General features: G+C 40.8%; 1 long non-coding RNA gene across 1 annotated transcript in view; it reads right to left on the bottom strand.

The window, feature by feature from the left end:
- Nucleotides 1–18,053, bottom strand: part of LOC129172453 (uncharacterized) — a 55,280-nt gene extending 37,227 nt beyond the window's left edge. The window contains exons 1-4 of the long non-coding RNA XR_008567018.1: nt 17,573–18,053; nt 16,482–16,554; nt 10,102–10,175; nt 6,474–6,626 (exon numbers count right to left, since the gene is read on the bottom strand). This is a non-coding gene — a long non-coding RNA (uncharacterized LOC129172453). The remainder of the gene's footprint in view (nt 1–6,473; nt 6,627–10,101; nt 10,176–16,481; nt 16,555–17,572) is intronic.
- Nucleotides 18,054–18,131: the final 78 nt, after the last annotated feature.

Genomic DNA, 18,131 nt, shown 5'->3' with positions numbered 1-18,131 from the left:
TTTAGCTGTAATGTGTACACACCTGGAAGTAAGAGACTCAAAGTTGGATTCGGCAAACCTGGAGATTTGACCTAACAAAATATCACATCACCACTATTAATATACAAAATATAACAGTAACAAAAATTGAGAACAGTTCCGTTTCTAAGACGTTTATTTTTATCAAACAAACAAAATTCTGTGTTTTGAATGGCTGATCAAATGTAAACTTTAGCCATCGTTAAGTGCATACTAACGTCGGGTCGCCCTGGCAAACTTTTTGCACTTTTCTGGATGTGACACTGTGAATTTGTAACCTGTAACACAGTAAATACCATATTTCAAATTTTCTATAATACTCTATGTAAATGTATATAGTAATATTCTCCCTCCTCTCCTATTGCTTTGTAACAGAGAGTGATGTTAGAGCAGAGTCAAATTCCAGGTCTGGTAACATACATGGCCAATAAAGCTGATCCTGATTCAGATTTTTCAGACGCCGTGGTGATAGCAACAAGCCCGGGGCCTTTCTTTGCGGTAGCTCTGAGGCCTCTTCTTTTGGCGTCTTCGCAGGCTTTCAAAACGCCGTCGTAGCGACGCCGGTGGCGTTTCAGGCGACTGATAAGGTTTAATGTTTTGAAGGTCGATGGTTTTTTTCCCCTCCTCGCAAAATGTTTGCAGAACATTTGCTGTCAAATAGCACGCAAAATGTCTTCCTTTGAAACAGCAAAGAAGTCCCACATGATGGACGCCATTATTATTTTACAGTTAGCTCAGGGGAGGTGGGGAAGTTGCGACACTACGCCGTTTGCAGCTGCAGCTCATCACAGAAAAGGAACACAAAATTTGCTCACAGCCTAGGAACACACACCACAGCACGGGTAATCTCTTTTTTTTAAATGACAGGTTATTGGTGCTATTTTTGGTGTTATCGGATTTATCGCTATGACGTCAAAAATCCCCATAATTATCGTGCACCCCTACCACGAAGCAGTGCATTGATATTTTTACATCAGCAACACTTCACAAAACGATTATCGGTTCTTGACGGTTCTGTCTACAGTCGAACGGGAACAGTTTGGTTGAGAAAGGACACTTGTGGCGGCCATGTTTTTGCCGGTCATATACCGAGGCAGCATTGACAGTACATGGAAGCCAATCCAGATAATGACATTACTATATGTTCAAATGTTCATAACGTGGACATACGGTCAAACCTGGTGTTGGTACAACATTGCACATAACGAGCCCGTTTGTCCTGTACTGTATGGAGCAGGGGTCACCAACGTGGTGCCCGTGGGCACCAGGTAGCCCCCATGACCACATGAGGTGCCCGCAAGCCTGCTTTTCGTTCAGGTTTTCAGTTAATAATGAAAGAACAGTAGAAAGAAATGCATTCTGAAATACAAAATGTGAGTTGTGGACACCAGCATTTTGTTGATGTTCTGGTAAAACAAGCATATTCGCTTTATTTGGGTTTAAAATAAGCTCTGAAAAGAAATGTTACAAAAATGAGTATCTCTTGGCCATTTTCATTTTGTAAAAGTAGCTCTCACAAGGAAAAACGTTGGTGACCCCTGGTATGGAGTGTCCAAACAAAGCACACTACGCATTGCTGACCCACGGTCTGTGCAGTTTTTATTGAGTGCGACTGCTAAATAAGCCACCATGGGGCCAAAGAAAGTTGTGATTAGCAGCAATTTGATGAGTGCCATTGGCCAGGTGTGCCGTATAACGGGGAAAGTTAGGACAATGTTCCCTGATTGTCAAAGGGTCCAAAAATAGGTAATTATAAAAAAATGGAAAAAAAAAAAGGGGAGGTGCCCAAACATGTTTTTTTTTCCCATGGGGCCCAGAATTCCTGGTTGCACCCCCACTCTTGGCTATGATATGAAAAAGAGAACCATAAAATCACCTTCACTTAGACAAAAAATATTTACTTTTTGAAGAGAACATATCACTGGTGACACTTGGAGGATAAGGATACTTTGGATGTGAGGGTACATTGGTGGAGCTCAGCAGGACTTAGGTGGGCTCCAAAGTGACAGAGCAGTCAGCGAACCCGCTTTCTTCCACCACTGAGAAAGGATGGTCATATAGTCCGATGAATTCAGTTATTTTTCGGGTTATTTGCTTGAGGCTTCTGTCTGTCACGCGCATATGGGCAAGCGTTGTCCAGCGTTTTGGCCACGTTAGCTGCTGTTTGATATCACAAAACTCACCATACTCCGTCAAGTGTTTGTTCTTCAAATGGCATAGTAAACTAATGCTTTTTAACGCGCTACCCCAGCGAGATATTTTTCGTGGCATGTTTTGCAGGGTGCAAAATGTATTGCACTCTCTCGAACAGCAGGTAGGTTCCACACAACAGACATGTTTGCTTTGGGTTTGTCATGCCTGCGCAGTCTGAAGGAAAGTGGGCAGGAGGCGCTCGCTACGGGCGAGATGCAATAGTACGAGCCACAGGTGAACGGCTTTTGTGTTCGGCGTTGAAAGGCATTTATCGGCATATGCATATTGAATTCCATCTTGCCGGGAAGTTGGTGTCAACAATAAGTTCCATCCATTCCATTTCAATTATAATTATTTCACATTGTTTTCTGCATGTAAAACTGTAATTACTCTCGATAAAATGTATTTTTTGTTCAAATTTACGGGTGTATGGAAGAGATTATTGTATTTACATTATTTCCCATGGAAAAAATTGCCTAAAGCCCCCGTCACACTAAGAATGAATCAGCAGGCCTCAAGCAGAACCAGCCGGAATGAAAAAGTTTCAAAATTCACGCCACATTCGGGACAGGATATGAATGCCGTTCGAATACGTATCAGGAATCGGAGATGGCGCTTCATGGGCTTCCTGGATTTCAGCACCTCTGTACGTTGCTGTAAGGTCGGCCCCTTTATTTCACGGCGGCATGACGGGATTCAGCGGGCTTGTTGGCTTTCAACCGCTTTTCAGCATCTCTACGGTGTCCACGGTGGTGGCCGCTGCTGGGGTTAACTTGGCTTCTTTTTCCCGTTGCGGTGATGTGAATGAGAGTCTGATGTCAATACGGCGATGGGGTTCTTTTCCTTAAAGATGCTTATTAAGTGCGTGCGTGCGTGTGCATGCGTTAAAATTTCCCGACAATGCGTAACCTTCTGCACGCTACACTCCTCCACGCTCTCTCACTTCCTCCTTCTTGTCACGTGAATTGTCCATTCACATGGTCCCTGCCGAGCTCTTATCAAATGCACTTCTGCCACCTTGTGGCCGTTTTTATGGCTTAAAAGTGCTCTGAAATGTTAATGCGTTAGTGCAAAGTTGCGTCATGACCTTTTTGCCTCTCGTGCAAGAAAACATAAAAGACGTATAAATACGTTGTTGGGATCGGGCGTTTAGGATTATAAAAATGTATGAATACGTCTTTGGTATTGAATGAGTTAATAGTGATGTTTCATTCTTTTTTTTGTGTGATCAGAATGTTTGGAATGCTGTTTAAGAATACTTAGAATACCGTAAGAATATTTAAAATGCAGTCAGTGTAGTAAGGATACCTTTTCAATGCTGTTCAATATGTTTCCACTTCAAATTCACCTAGAAAGTTTTTTGCATGCTAAAAACACTGTGGCCGGCCACAAAATGGGCTCTAACATTTGGAGCGCACTGAGAATGCAGTCAGAATTTTTTGGAATGCACTTTGAATATCCAGGAATAAAACAAGAATTTTCATTCCAACGGCACTCTGGCTCATCCGGCCTCTAGTGTGACTACGGTATTAGTTTCCTTTGTTTTTTTTGTTGAAAATATGAATAACTAGGCACTGTCACAATAACAAATTTTGCTGGATGTTAATTGTCCTACATAATAACGTAAACAAACTGCTGAGTTGATGACGTCTTTTTCCTGCAACTGCGCGCCACGGTGCACTGTATTGACACAATGGCGCCCCACGTCTACTACAGAGTGGTCCAGCGGTGGCGGAGAAAGCGCGCAAACAACAAAAGAGAGAAAATAAGCATGGCTGAAGGTGGAGGAGAAGTAGAGACTATAGATGAAGAAATTGTTGCTAAACAGGGAGGTACCTCTCTAATATGGACGTGGTTTGGTTTCGATAGATATCTATCATCTTAGATACATATCCGCCATGCAGACATGTGGAGTAGCTTAGTGACTCAACAATAAATTAGCCTCACGGTTCACTACATAACCAGCGACTGGACTTTGAAGTCGTCCTGTCTGAAGTTTTTTTTTTTTCGGAGGAACACCCAGTTGAAAACGTCGCAAAAGCAGCTGCCCTGAACAACTGGAATAGACTGGCTTGCTTTGGACACTCTCCCCACAGCACTATAGCTAAGCTGACTTTTAATTTCATTATTTTTAATTATATGGGTTAAGGTTTGCAGCTTTTCATACAAGACTCCACTGAATTTAATTATGCCGTCGTATCGTGATACATCCCAAAAATATCATGATACATGCTAAGGTCCATATCGTCTATCCCTAATAAATGCACACGGCTATAGCTTCAAATCACTGTAGGCTGTGCATCGTGACCCTCGAAAGTCACTGCCCCGTCGCTAGTACGCCTGTGAATGCTCTCATTCGCTGGTACCCCTTCAGGAGAATCACCCGTTTGCTCGTTACTCCTCACAACACTCACCTGCAACACTCTGTGTGTACACTCGCTTGCGCATAGCTAGCGTCAACAAGCACGCGTGCGTCAATTTATCGCGGCTGGCAAAATGATCGAGTTCATTTTTATTTATCGTGCGGTTAATCGATTCGATCATCGTGACAGGCCGATGAATAAGCGAATCCCAAGGTACCACTGTACCCGCTTTTAATGGACAGCTAGGACGAGTTTCACCGTCCTTACCTCACATGTTGTAATTAGGGTTGATTGAGTTATGAAACATGCACCTTGGAAGCAAACCAGGACACAAAAACCCCGCCACACCTTTGTTGTTTTTGTGACGCGGCGCCACTCTGATTTTTTGTGTCTGCGACACCCTATTCATTTTGTTTACAGCCAGGCAGGTGGTCGTCACTTAATGTCATTTCATCAATCATCTCTTTTTCTTTTTTTGGGTGCACCCGACTATTTTTCAAATAGAAAAATAAGTTGCTAATTTTGCCAGTGCTCTTTCTAGACACTGCAGGTTTAATTGCTAATTGTTAACTGGGAATGAATGCATTTGCATATTAATTAGTTAGCCCATTTGCATTTTTAATTTGCTGCCTTCAAAGGGGGTGAGATAAAAGGTCGCACAATTCTGAATAATTTAAATAATTTATGCTCCATTGGTGAAAAGAAGCCGAACAGAGGAGTGTTCCGCGGATATTAACCCCTGAGAGCTTTTACCGAATAAAGCACTCCAAAAATTGTTTTAACAAATCTAATTAAACGGAAAAAGGTCTGAACACACAGCCACCCGGAGCAGCGGCAGCTCGAGTGTGTCCTCGGGACCAAAACAAGGCTGGGGAGCGAGCGGCGGCGAGGACGCCACTTCCTGTCCTCCGTGCGGATATGAAGGCCCGGGCGAGCGCTTTCATCAGTCGGATTGATCAAATATCCCAACAGGAATGCTGATGGAGTCGCCGCTTGCTAATCGCAATTCTCTCTGAAGTGAAGCTGCTCTCCGCTGTGTGTCACCCTCCATCAGCAATCAAAGAGATGCACGGATGCTTGAAAGTTGGCCAGGACGAGTTGGAGCGAGGAGGAGTCGGCCTCATGAACCAAACAGCCTCTTCCTGAGAGTCTACATGCCAGAGTCCATTGAAAAAAGTCCAACTTTTACAATTTTCCTGCGTGCCAGTCGCTGATCTATCTCCCCTCCCTCCTCTTGATCCCGGTCCCGAGCGCTTTGTGCGTCTGTCTCATCTCCGGTGTCCTGGTGATCTTAATTACAGGCCCTGGGCCCGGGAGCAGAGAGGCCCATTAGAATCAGAACACATCCAGCTTCCATTATGGGCTTGGCATTTGGTCTTTGTGCCCGTGCTCTTAAATTACACGTTGCCAATCGTGGTAGGCACAGGCGAGATGAGGATGAGGTGAAGGAGGGGTGGGAGGGGGGACGCACACTTGCCAACAGAACCCCCCCGCCCTCTTTATCGCCAGATAACTTATGTAAAGCAGCAGATGAAACCCATTCCCATTCACGTCGAGCTGATTGTCAGAATAAGCTTGCATTCCTTTGAGAACTTGATTGACCGTCTGAAAGGCTACAAATTAGGGGCCTGTTCCGTCTTCCCGGTCGCGGGGTTTATTTGTGGCAGACTCACCCAGGCCCAAAATGAAGTGAACTCAGGCAGGGCTGAATGGGAGAGCTCTGATTGAATAATTGATTTCCTTTGTGCGGCCTGTGTTTAAGAGGGATAACTCGACATCCTTTGGCGTGTAATGATTGTAATTACTGCCATGACTGGTCATGTCAAATATGACACAAGAAAGGACTGTTATTAACCTTTATTCTCCACCAGGAGACAAAAAAAACAAAAAAAAACTCACCAGCTATCCTCCAGTCTGCGTATGGCTTCCTACTCCTCTGGCCGCCGTAGGATGGAACGCTCGGATGAACCCTCGTCTCCTTGTGCCGGCCCGGGGAAGGTTGGTGGCTAATTGAGTGTGCAGTCGGAGTCAGCGGCGTGTCAGTGACTCCAGCTACAAATATAAAAGAAGGCGGAGGGATGGAGGCGTGTTCATCCTTCAGCAGGCTTTAGATGAGCTCAGGTGAAGTCCACAAATACGCGAGTGCTTCCAAAAACGAACACCTCACACCAGGGGTGTCCAAACTTTTTCCACTCAGAGACGCATACAGAAAAAAGGCTGGTGGGGACACTTTGATACCTTTTCTGCATTAAAGATGGCAAAAGTAGGGCTGCAACTAACAATTATTGTCTTAGTCGATTCATCTGAAGCTTGTTGTTGGGATTAATCGAGTATTTTGGTTATTTGGAATGCTAAGTAGCTTTGTGATATCGGAGAAAAAGCCTATTATTAATAACAGCTTCACTCTTTGCTCTTTTTTACAAATTTTTGCTGCTGCTTATGTTTAATTTTACAAATACTTTAAGTTTCTTCTTAAATAATATTGTGATTTATTCTCAGAATATTTTGACTATATTCCCACAACTATTAACACAACTTTTTTCCCAAAACCTAATTTCCAAAAATTACAACTTCATTTTGTTTTGTTTGTTTCTCTTAATATTACGACTTCAAAAAAACATATTTTTTCTTTAATATTTCAACTCTAAGCTACTAAAATGACATTATTTTTCCTCTTAATATTACAAGTTTATTCTTCTAACATTATTTCTTCTTCTTCTATTTCTTATTTTTCTTGTCTCTCATGTCTTGCCTGGGTTGTTTAATCTTATTTTGTGATTTAAGTCAGTGGTCCCGTACCAGGCCGTGGGTCATTTGGTACTGGGCCGCACAGAAAGAAAAAATAATTTCCATTATTTCATTTTTTTTTATGTTTTATTTTGAAAAGTGGCCGGATTGTCTCTGTTACATCCGTCTCACTTGACGCACGTCCATTGTGCGTGTGCTAACCTTATCTCCCGCCACACAGATAGACTACTACTGTATTTTTATCATTTTTCTTTCACCTCATATTTGGTGTCAAATGCTGATACTATGTGGGAATGATAAAGGTAAGTTTTGATGACTTATTGAGTGCTAATGTGCACATTTGTCTCAAGTTAATTCATGCTAGCGCACTTCCTTTACCACACGCGTCAAACAGCCATGTAATCATCTCTCTAGAAAAACTTGTAATACCCCCCCGGTCCGTGGGAGATTTGTGGGAACACAAAAGATTTGTGGGTCAAAAAAGGTTGGGGACCACTGATTTAACTGATTAATTTCATTATGACATTTTTGCAGAGCTGCTAAAAGTGTGAATATCTCTTGGAGATCAATAAAATATATCGATCTATCTTTTTACATTTAATATTTTCTGTTTATTTCCCTTTTTTTATTTCTGCTGTAGTTTTAACTCACTATTTAAACTTTCTTCCTGTAGACTGTAAAGTATTTAGACTTTATTCTTATAACATTATAACTTTTTCTGCAACCTAATTTTCCAAATATTACAACATTACTTGTTGTTCTGTGTCTCTCATAATATTGCAACTTGAAAAGATTTTCTTTCTTTAATGTTTCAACTTCATTCTAGTAAAATTTTGTTATCTCTCCTCATAATATGACGCTATTCTCGTAAAATTTATTTTTTTCTCTTAATATCTTGGCATTATTCTTGTAATATTACTTTTTTTTCCAATTTTGCCGGTGTTTTTTCTTTTCCCGTCTTCCTGTTAAATTATGTTTTTCCAATGTTCTGGGGGCGATGCGGTCCGCGTGCGGTCAGCAACATATCAGAAAAAAGGCAACAATGTCCATCACTGTTGATGTGTGCGAACATCTTGTTTTACCTAAAACACAAATTGCTTTGCTTTCATGGGTGACGAAGGAAATAAGAAAATATTCACATTTGAGAGGCTGAAGTCAGAGGATATTTACATTTTTAAATAAAAAAAAACTATTGATCAAATACCGAAATAGCTGTCCATTAATTGGATGATGGATGAATCATCGATTCATTGCTGCAGCTCTCGCTAAAAGCAGTGCAATGTTGGCCAAAATATGCTAAAATATGTGAAGAAAACATCCACATCTTAGCTTTGTGTGACAGAGCAAATGAGTGTAATATCTAATAAAATACCTGATTAATAATTTATTACTTTTATTTGAAGAATATGCCGAGAGCCAGTACAAAAAAAAAACAAGCTGCGGGCCACACTCCTTCTTTAGCTCATTCCTGGGCTGCACCTTCGAACACGTTTCTTAAAGCTGCTGCATGTCACGGATAAGCTGCTTCCCAGAGGGCGCCAACTTTCTCTCGTGCTGCATTACATCAGCTCGTGAAGCATGCCCAATATAACACGCACACACACACTAATGATAGCAATTTGGCAAAGTTTAGCTATCCACATTAGCTACCACTGAATTAATAGCTTACCGTACCAACACAATAACTGCAAATTACTGAGGGCCTGTCTGAGACTGCTTATTTGAATATACCTAGGCCTGTCACCATAACCAATAAATCGAACGATAAATTGACGCCTGTTCCTTTTCCTCGTCTCGCTGTACCACACAGGCTGGATGACAAGAGGGTTCACTCTGCATGTGTCTGTGCGCATCCGCTCTCTCGTGGAATGAACGGGGAGAGTGAACCCTCCTGTCAGCCATTCAGCCTCTTTGTGCTAGCAGTTAGCAAGGTAGCAAGCAAACGGGAATGAAGGCACAAAAGCGATAGTTTCCATGCCGAGTGCCACAGCTCCAGTGTGGATGTGCAGCAGAGCCTTCGTCCCAAGAGTCAACGCTTGCTGAGGCATCTGAGTACACGAAACAGAGTGAAAATGGTGCGCGCGCACAGACAGCGTCGCTCGCTACACTGCAAAAGAAATGCAACCTTTCAGTTGCAAATAGGTCGTCACACATGTTTGACAGACTGCCAGGGAGAACGTACATGCACATGCACATGTCACAAACAGCACTTGCTGAACCGTATAACCGAGCGAAAGAAGACGAGTTGAAGGACAATCAGCAACGCTGCATTTTACTCCGCCACTACAGACATGTGGTCCAGCTCAAATATAACCTCCTACACGAGTTTAGCTTTTATTGGGAGTGGGGTTTTTTTCTTAACAGAGACAGGGTCTATACGGCGACTTGAGTGTCAAGCTAATGTGACTCACACAGGTATACTTCAGTACCGTCTAGTGGTTCAAATGTCAATAACACCTCTCATGACAATGAAAAAAATGGTCTCAAAAATGTCTATAATATCTGCTATCGACAATAATTTGTAGCACAATTATCGACCAGCAAAATTTGTCATCGTGACAGACCTAAATATACCAGACCAGTCATTTTATATGGCCCCAAAGACAGTTTACACAAATTTTTATATATTAATTCATAGTTGTGCAAAATATAGGCATCTGTTATATTAAAGCATCGTTGGTAACATATGCGCTAACCAATGGTGGTGGTCTTGAACCCAAAAGCACATTTTGGGTTTAAAAAAATGTCATTTTGAGCTGATGATCTTTATTTTCTTTACCTTAAAACAGTGCTGATAAAATGGCTGTGACCAGCAGAGGCGCTGTTGACTCAGTCTCAGTAGTAGTTGGCCGTCTAAAGAAGAACAACAAGACAAACAGAGACAAAACAACACACGCGTTATCAATAGGGCTGTGAAATGATTACACATTTGAATCAGATTAATCACAGTTTTAAAATTAATTAATCATGATTAATCACCAGCTACTATGTCTGTAATATGCCCATTTTTACAGTATTTAATGAACAGAAAGATAAATGAGAGGACAGGATTGTATATATTTGGATGTGTTAACGGCTCCAAATGGACTGAATATGTCAATCAAGTAAAAGATACCACACAAGTCTAAAAATCTATTTGTCTAACACTAGTCTCTGTAATAGTAGCAGAACATTTGAATCACACTTTAAACCCCGTTATTATGAGCCATGAGGGGTTGCGTTCAAAGACATCACGTAATTTAAAGTAAATGTACTTGTTTTCAGTGTATTTTCCAGCATACTTAAATGTCGTAAATTGTACATCCGAATTAAAAGTTACAAAGTCAGTGATAAGAATATCCACTCCATGTTTTTCTTTATCTTACCGTTTATTTACACACACACACATTATGTGTGTATGTATGCATTTTGTGATGTTCGGAGTGTCCCTGAATGCATCTTGCGTTCTTGCAATGAGAATGAGGACGTGTGGTTGTCAGGATGAACAGACTAGAGACGTGTGTGAGTTGTACGGTGTTGGAATTGTACTGCTGTTGATGTGTTCGGGTCAGAATGAAGTTATAAAAGAGCGTCAGACTCTGTGTGACGGCGTGGGGACGCTCCACTGTTCTTCCGTCCGCCGTCATAACCGAGAGGCGTGCTTGCTCTGGTGCGCATGCGTTAATTACACAAAAAAATGGAAAAACGGAATTAATGAAATAAATTAGTTACCGCCGATAACGCGTTATTTCTGACAGCCCTAGTTATCAGTAAAGGTGCTTATCAGACTGTTTCAAGATATAATGATCATATTTAGCTTTCCAGTCGTCCCTCGCCACTTTATGGTTCATACATCGCTCCCTCACGCTATTGTGGTTTTTCTCAAATTTATTAGTGATCGCTGTTTTGTTGCCTATCATTTGGACCAAAATATTGAAAGACAAGTGACGTGTAGTATTCTACACTGGTCACGAGGCATTAGCGATGATGATGTGACACTACCTTGCATACATGACCTTAAATTGCGCCGCATGGAGTCCGCCATCATGTTCTTAATAGATTTCGCCCTCGCTCACACAGACATTATGAAGCACTGGGCCTGCCAGAGAATAAGAACGCGTAGCAGGAGGGATCAGTGTTGCCAACTTTCAAGACTTTGTCTCTATATTTAGCTAGTCATGAGACCCCTCTCGATACTGTTTTTCAAAAGATAGCACGAGCGACGACTATCTAGCCTCGAGACTTTTGGAGAGAAAGACACGAACGCACGCATCGCTTTCGTAGTCAACTATGGAAATTCGACAATTACATAATTTCCCTGTCACACCACATATAGATTGCAGTCCTGCAGGAAACTACTTTACTGTGTTAGTACCGTACTCCCTCGTTTATGGCGGTTAATTGGTTCCAGACCTGACCGCAATAAGTGAATTTCCGCAACGTAGGATTCAATAATAATATTAAATGAAACATTATGGTAGTTAGAGCATAGGAAACCTGTTTATGACTTTCTAAATAGGATTTTTACTATTAGAGCCCTGTAGGCATGAAATAACACCCCTATAGTCACCTTTACACGTGTGTTGCCCAATGTAGTAGATATAATCAGAGAAAATGAGCCATTTAAGACACAAATAAGACTCGTGCGCGTGTGTGTTTCAATAAACGTCTTCTGGACGTGCGGACAAGAAGTGACATCAGGGATTAAGAGTTGACTTTTAGCTCGAGTACGGCCACAACCCGTGTTATTATTATGATGATAGCTATTATTATTATTATTATTATTATTATTTAATTACGAAATAATAAAAGCCTGTCTTTGGTGAGCAAGTCTGGTGCGTGTTACTAGTGACACCTAGTGGTCAGTGTAGTACTGTTCATCAACACCTTATATTGCCCTAAACTGTATTTGCATTTTAGTTCATTTAGAACATTTTTATGCATTTTTTGAACTCATACTAGGCCGTAGTCAACAGCAATCATTAAATGTGTTTTTTTCTACGTGATAGAATGAGGGAAAGATGTGCAAACTGCGATGGAGCGAGGGACGACTACCGTAAAAGTCGTACTTGAGGTCACAGAACACTGACGTGTGAAAGTGGAGAAGATTTTCTGAAACTCAGCATTCTAGAAAATGAATCAATACTTCTTGCGACATCACGGCAGGCTGTACTTTATTGTTATTGTTCAGGAACGTGATATATTATATTCAGGCTTCTGATTGGCTAATTAATTGCGGGGGGGGGTTTACATCTCAAAATATGAATTTGGACATAACAGTGATGTCCAGCCTAAGTCCTCTGGGGGCCAATCGTGTGACAGAGTCCCAGCAGGGCAGGTGATGTTGGGATGTAAATAAGACGGACAATTAGCCCAGCACGCCTCCCGAGTACCGAAATGAAGACACAGGTTGTCTGGAGTGGGTCGCCATGGCGCTATTTGTGCTGCCTAATGACTTCCTAATTCCTCATCAGGCCATGAATATCCTCCACAGCGGGCGGACCGGGAGCGGTGGCAGGGTGCCATCCGGGAACAGGTGCTCCTTCAGGCTGTCCGTAGGCCTCAATTATGTCCTTTAGCGGGCGCCTCGCCACCGCATCACCTAGCGTGAACCCCAAACCGGCTAATGATTCATTAGTGACAGCTCCTGGCAAAGTTAGACGGAGACGAGCACGACCTCAACCTTCATTTCCTGTCAAAGGGTTTGCATGTTTTTACCTCCATCAAGCAAGCACAAGCAAGGCCTATGGTGGTGCTGCTTGTTATTTAGCTAGCAGGATTATGCACAAACCATACTAACTATGGGGGTGGTGGTGGTGGTGGGGGGGGGGGGGGGGGGGGGGGGGGGGGTTGGCACACTAGACCAGCGGTGTCCAATCTTTTTCCAGCAAGGGCCACATAGTGAAAAATGACAGGATGCAACCTTGCCACTTGAATATTTTATCAAGCTATGCTAAGAAGAAAAAAGTCAATCTGAGCTTCGTCATATCGGTGAAAAAGCCTTTTACTACCATCAACTTCACTCTGTCATCTTTTTTCACCATTTTTGTTGGTTTTTTTTCCAAATATTTCAACTCACTTCTTAAATCATTTTTGTAAATGTTCCCTTTCGGAATATTCTGACGTTTTTCCCCTATTTTGACTTTTTCCCCAACATAATTTTCCAAAAGTTACAACTTTATTTTGTTAGTTTCTCATAATATTGCGACTAAATAATGTATTTTTTCTTTAATATTTCAACTCTATGCTACTACAATCACATCATTTTTGCCTCATATTACACGTCTATTCATAAACAGAACAAGAATTTCATTGCACAGCAGAACTACCTGTTCTACCGTGCATATGACAATAAAACTCTTGAATCTTCAATCTATTCTTGTAAAACTGCGCCTTTCCTCTTAATATTTTTGACTTTATGCTCATAAAATGTTAGCTATTTTGTCCATTTCTGCTTTTTTTCCCAACTATCTCAAGTTCCTACTTGCAAATTTTATTTCCAGAATTATGACTTTTTTCCCATAATATTTATATTTTATTCTTGTAACATTACCACTTCTTCCCCAACCTGATCTTCCAAAAATGACACCTTTATTCATTATGCTACTACAACGACCTCATTTATTTTCTCAACATTAACTTTTTCTCTTAATATTTTGATGTTGTTCTTGTCAAATTATTACAAATTTTTCAAATTTTGCTGTTGTTTTTTTGTTTTCTTGTTAAATTATGTTGTTGAATGTGCCGTGGGCTGATAAAAAAAAAACAAAAAAAAAACAGCCATGCACCACAAATGGCCGACGGGCTGCACTTTGGACACCCCTGCAATCGACGCTCCAGCAGGAAAACACTTCTTTGGTGCGCATTTGGTTGTTTTAGAGTGAGAGTGGAACTGTCGGTAATTCTGTCTTTCTTCCCAAAGCAGGAAGTAGCCAAAGTCGGACCCGTCATCATTATGTTGCCATCCCGTCTATGTGGAACGCCTCATCAAGTCCCGTTCTTATTACTAAAAATGCACAAGCTTAAGTCAATATACAGGGTCGACCGCTTTTGTCGACATTAAATTTGAGACCCACGGGTGTCATGTGTTAGTGTAGCCTTGCTGGTTTATTTGCTTTGGTTGGATGTTGGATATTTCACTTTGGACTCCTGCTGCTTGACGCTTGATGATCCCCACTGTTAGCACTTTTTCCTGTTCCACCTCCCATGGTGAGTTTTACATCCGACCAGGGGTGTCCAAATGTTTTTCCAGACGACATAGTGAAAAGCAACACATGTAGATATGCTAAGAAGTTCTACATATTTTCAAGACAAAGCTGCATCTCAGCTGGGTCATCAAGGCCAACAAGCCTATTATTGCTATCAACTTGGCGCTTTGCTCTTTTGTTCACTTTTTCAACATTCTTCTGAAATAATCTGTATAAATTGTCTTTTTGTAACATTATACCTTTATTCCTGTAATATAAGAACTTTTTTCCCCAAACTAATTTTATAAAAAAAATTTAAAACAACTTTATTTTGTTTTGACTCTCATATTATGATTTTTTTTAAATATATAGTTCAACTCTATACAACTAAAATAACCATTTTTTATATTATTTTTTTATATTTCATTTTTCCTCATATTTCAAGTTTATTCTAAAAAAAAAGTTGACTTTTTTTCTCTTAATATTTTGACTTGTTCTCATTAAATTCCAGCTGTTTTTTTCCACGATTGCTGTTTTTTGTTTTTTTCCCCCCAACTATTTCAACTTTCTATCAATTCTCTTTTTGTAACATTATGCCTTTATTCCCATAATTTTATTGATATTATATATATTTAATTTATATTTCAACTCTATGCAACTAAAATAACATCATTTTTTTATTTGTATTTATTTTTAATATTTTTTTTATGTTTCCTCATATTTTAAGTTTATTCTCAAAAAATGTTGACTTTTTTCTCTTAATAGTTGGACTTGTTCTCATAAAATTACAGCAGTTTTTTTTCCACTTCTGCTGTTTTTTGTTTTTTTTTCCCCCAACTATGTCAACTGTCTACTTGTAAAATTTATTCTGGCAATCCTCCGACAGTATTCTTTTGGACTTTGTAGTTTCTCATAAGATTATAACTTTAAAAAAATAACATCTTTTTTTGTTTAATATTTCAACTTTATGCTACTAGAAGGATGTTATTTTTCTTCATAATACTACGTTATTCTGGTCAAATGAAAGTGGGGCTATTGTTGTTAAAGAACTGATGCTTCCTGTCACCCAGAAGGCTATGGTCACGCGTGCCCGCCACTTTATTGCCTCGTTTGAGGACCAAGTTAACAAACTGAAATGCCAGATACTGTTTGTGCACGGATGGACGCGGTGTTTGTTTTTCCACTGAAGAATCAAGCATCCCAAACAGGCTGAACCCAGGATGGATGATTGCGATTGATGCCTTGAAGGAGGAGCACCCGGTCTTTCTCCTGTTTGGGCCAAAAACAGGATGCGTTAGGGCTCGGGCCCATCCTGCGTGAGGTAGGCATATGTCTGGTAGACCGTCCGCGGACCTTGTTTGTGACTCATGCGGGTTTGGGGTTTGAAATCATGTTGGAGTCGATGGTTTTTTGGACACACCCTCAGTCCAGATGATGTGCCGTATGCCGGGGCACTTGGGAGCCACACTACCAATGCAGAAAGCCTGACGACCAGACTTGGTGGCTTTATCGGAATGCCTCACTAGAGTCGGGCCAGTGTCAGGATGGAGCCAGTGGCTGAAGTCAGAGCGGGAACTATGCAGAGCTTTGAGGTTGTTCCCGTCTACGAAGATGCTTTGCACATCTGCAGTAGCTGTGGGAGAGGCACTGATTGTCATCACTTTAAAAGGACATGGAAACTGATTTTGTTCCTTTGCAGAGTCTCAAAACCCTTCATGAAGTGGTGGTCCAAGTGTGCACACGTGTCCCTCGTATCGGCATGCTGCAGAATGGTGACTATGTGCGCTATGAAGCAGTAAAACAACTCCTCGAGGACTGTCCTGTCATGCCAAGGAGGCTCCAGCAGCTTCTTATACGGTGCGAAAGCATCCAGGCTTGATCCTGTTCAAAGTGCATGAATCCATCCGTGTCAAGATGACCTACACTCTCTGTCGGCCTCGTGCGGAGAAAAAAAAGAAAGGAACCTAAAGATGTGGACATGGGGAGGTCTTACCTGTGGTGGTGATGGAGCCAGCCCAAAACCCTGCTCCATAGGTGCACAGTCGCTGCGTTACGGCCACTGGTCGCTGGACAAGAACGGAGATGGGCTTGGTCAATGAAGACAGAAATGTCTCAACAATGCATGTTGAAACTTTTTCTCATTAGATTACAACTTCTTTCTCGTAATATTTTGATGCCATGCATGTAAAAGTACTGTTTTTATTTCAATTTTTTTGGTTGAATGCAGACAATTATTAGTCAAAAAAAGCATATTTCAAAAAATGTGACGTATTCTTGGCCTAAGTTAAGCATTTTCAAGCATAAAAATTGTCTAAATGAACTGAAATACAAACACAGTTTAAGGCAATGCAAGACGTTGATGAACTGGCCACTAGGTGTCACTAGTACCACGCACCAGACGGTCGCCAATGACAGGCTTTTATTATTTTATAATCATTTATCTCACAACAGGCACAATAACATTATAGTCATCGTCGTCATCATTACACTGACTGCAGCTACAACAGAAGGCTGAATGCACTTCCTGTGCATATGTCCGGAAGACATTTATTGATACACTTATGAGCACGAGTCTTACTGATGTCTTAAATGGTTTATTTTCTCAGATTATATCTATTATATTGGGTAATATGAGTGTAAAGGTGACTATGGGATGTTATTTCCTGTCTAGGTGGCTCTAATAATGGTAATCGTATTTTGGAAAGTAATTAAGTTTTCTTGCTCCAACTATGAAAATATCCCGTTTTAGTAATATTGAATCATATTGTGCGGAAATTCACTTACCACGGTCGGGTCTCGAAATAAAAATATGCACAAATGGAGGAAAACGATGTCATATAATGAAAAAAAATCAGCAAACACACACAATTAGGTTCATTTTTTTTTCAAGTGGCACAATTTTTTTTTTATTTTTCCAACAAAGCTGTGTCTCGTTATTGTTGAAAAGCTAAACAGCTAAACAGCTAAACAGCTGCTTAGCTTACAGAGCATACGCATACTGTCAATATAGTTACTATACAACAATAATAGCGGCAAAATTACCTTACTCAATTATCAGCTGTGACAAAAAAGTCTCATACTTACTTGTCATTTATGTGTTCTCTTAAATAAAACAACAAACAACAACTTTCAAACAAAGTATAGTCCTCTCTTTGCAGCAGCCACTTTGGGGACGTGAATTAGCTTAGACTGAAGTTCCCGGATGTACACATGCTAATCAAGGACACTAGAATTTAAAACGACCGATCAACTCACCATCCACTTCCGTATTCTGCCACGCGCTGGTTTGGTCGCCATGATGGTGAGCAGAATCCATAAACATTGCATAGTTAACGTGTCCTCTCCACACAGCTTAGCCATTCATTGCTCTAATGGACGCTCCAAAAGACCAGGTTTGTCATTTTTCAAGTCCCCCCCCCCAAAAAAAAGACAGGTTTGTGTCTTAAAAATGTTGTAGATTTAATAACACTGACTGTTGTAAATAACCAGGACAAGCCTCACAAAGTGTATATGGTGTGGGACTCCCACACAATAAACTTTAAAGCTAATTTGTTTCTCTGGGTGATTAGTTGAATTCATGATGATGATTTAGGTTGTAGTCTATCAAATGTATTAACAATGCATTACTGAAATAAATGTTGCA

Source organism: Dunckerocampus dactyliophorus, chromosome 19 (assembly GCF_027744805.1).
Source record: "Dunckerocampus dactyliophorus isolate RoL2022-P2 chromosome 19, RoL_Ddac_1.1, whole genome shotgun sequence".
Taxonomy (NCBI): Eukaryota; Metazoa; Chordata; class Actinopteri; order Syngnathiformes; family Syngnathidae; genus Dunckerocampus; species Dunckerocampus dactyliophorus.
This window is presented reverse-complemented; position numbering and strand designations above follow the sequence as displayed.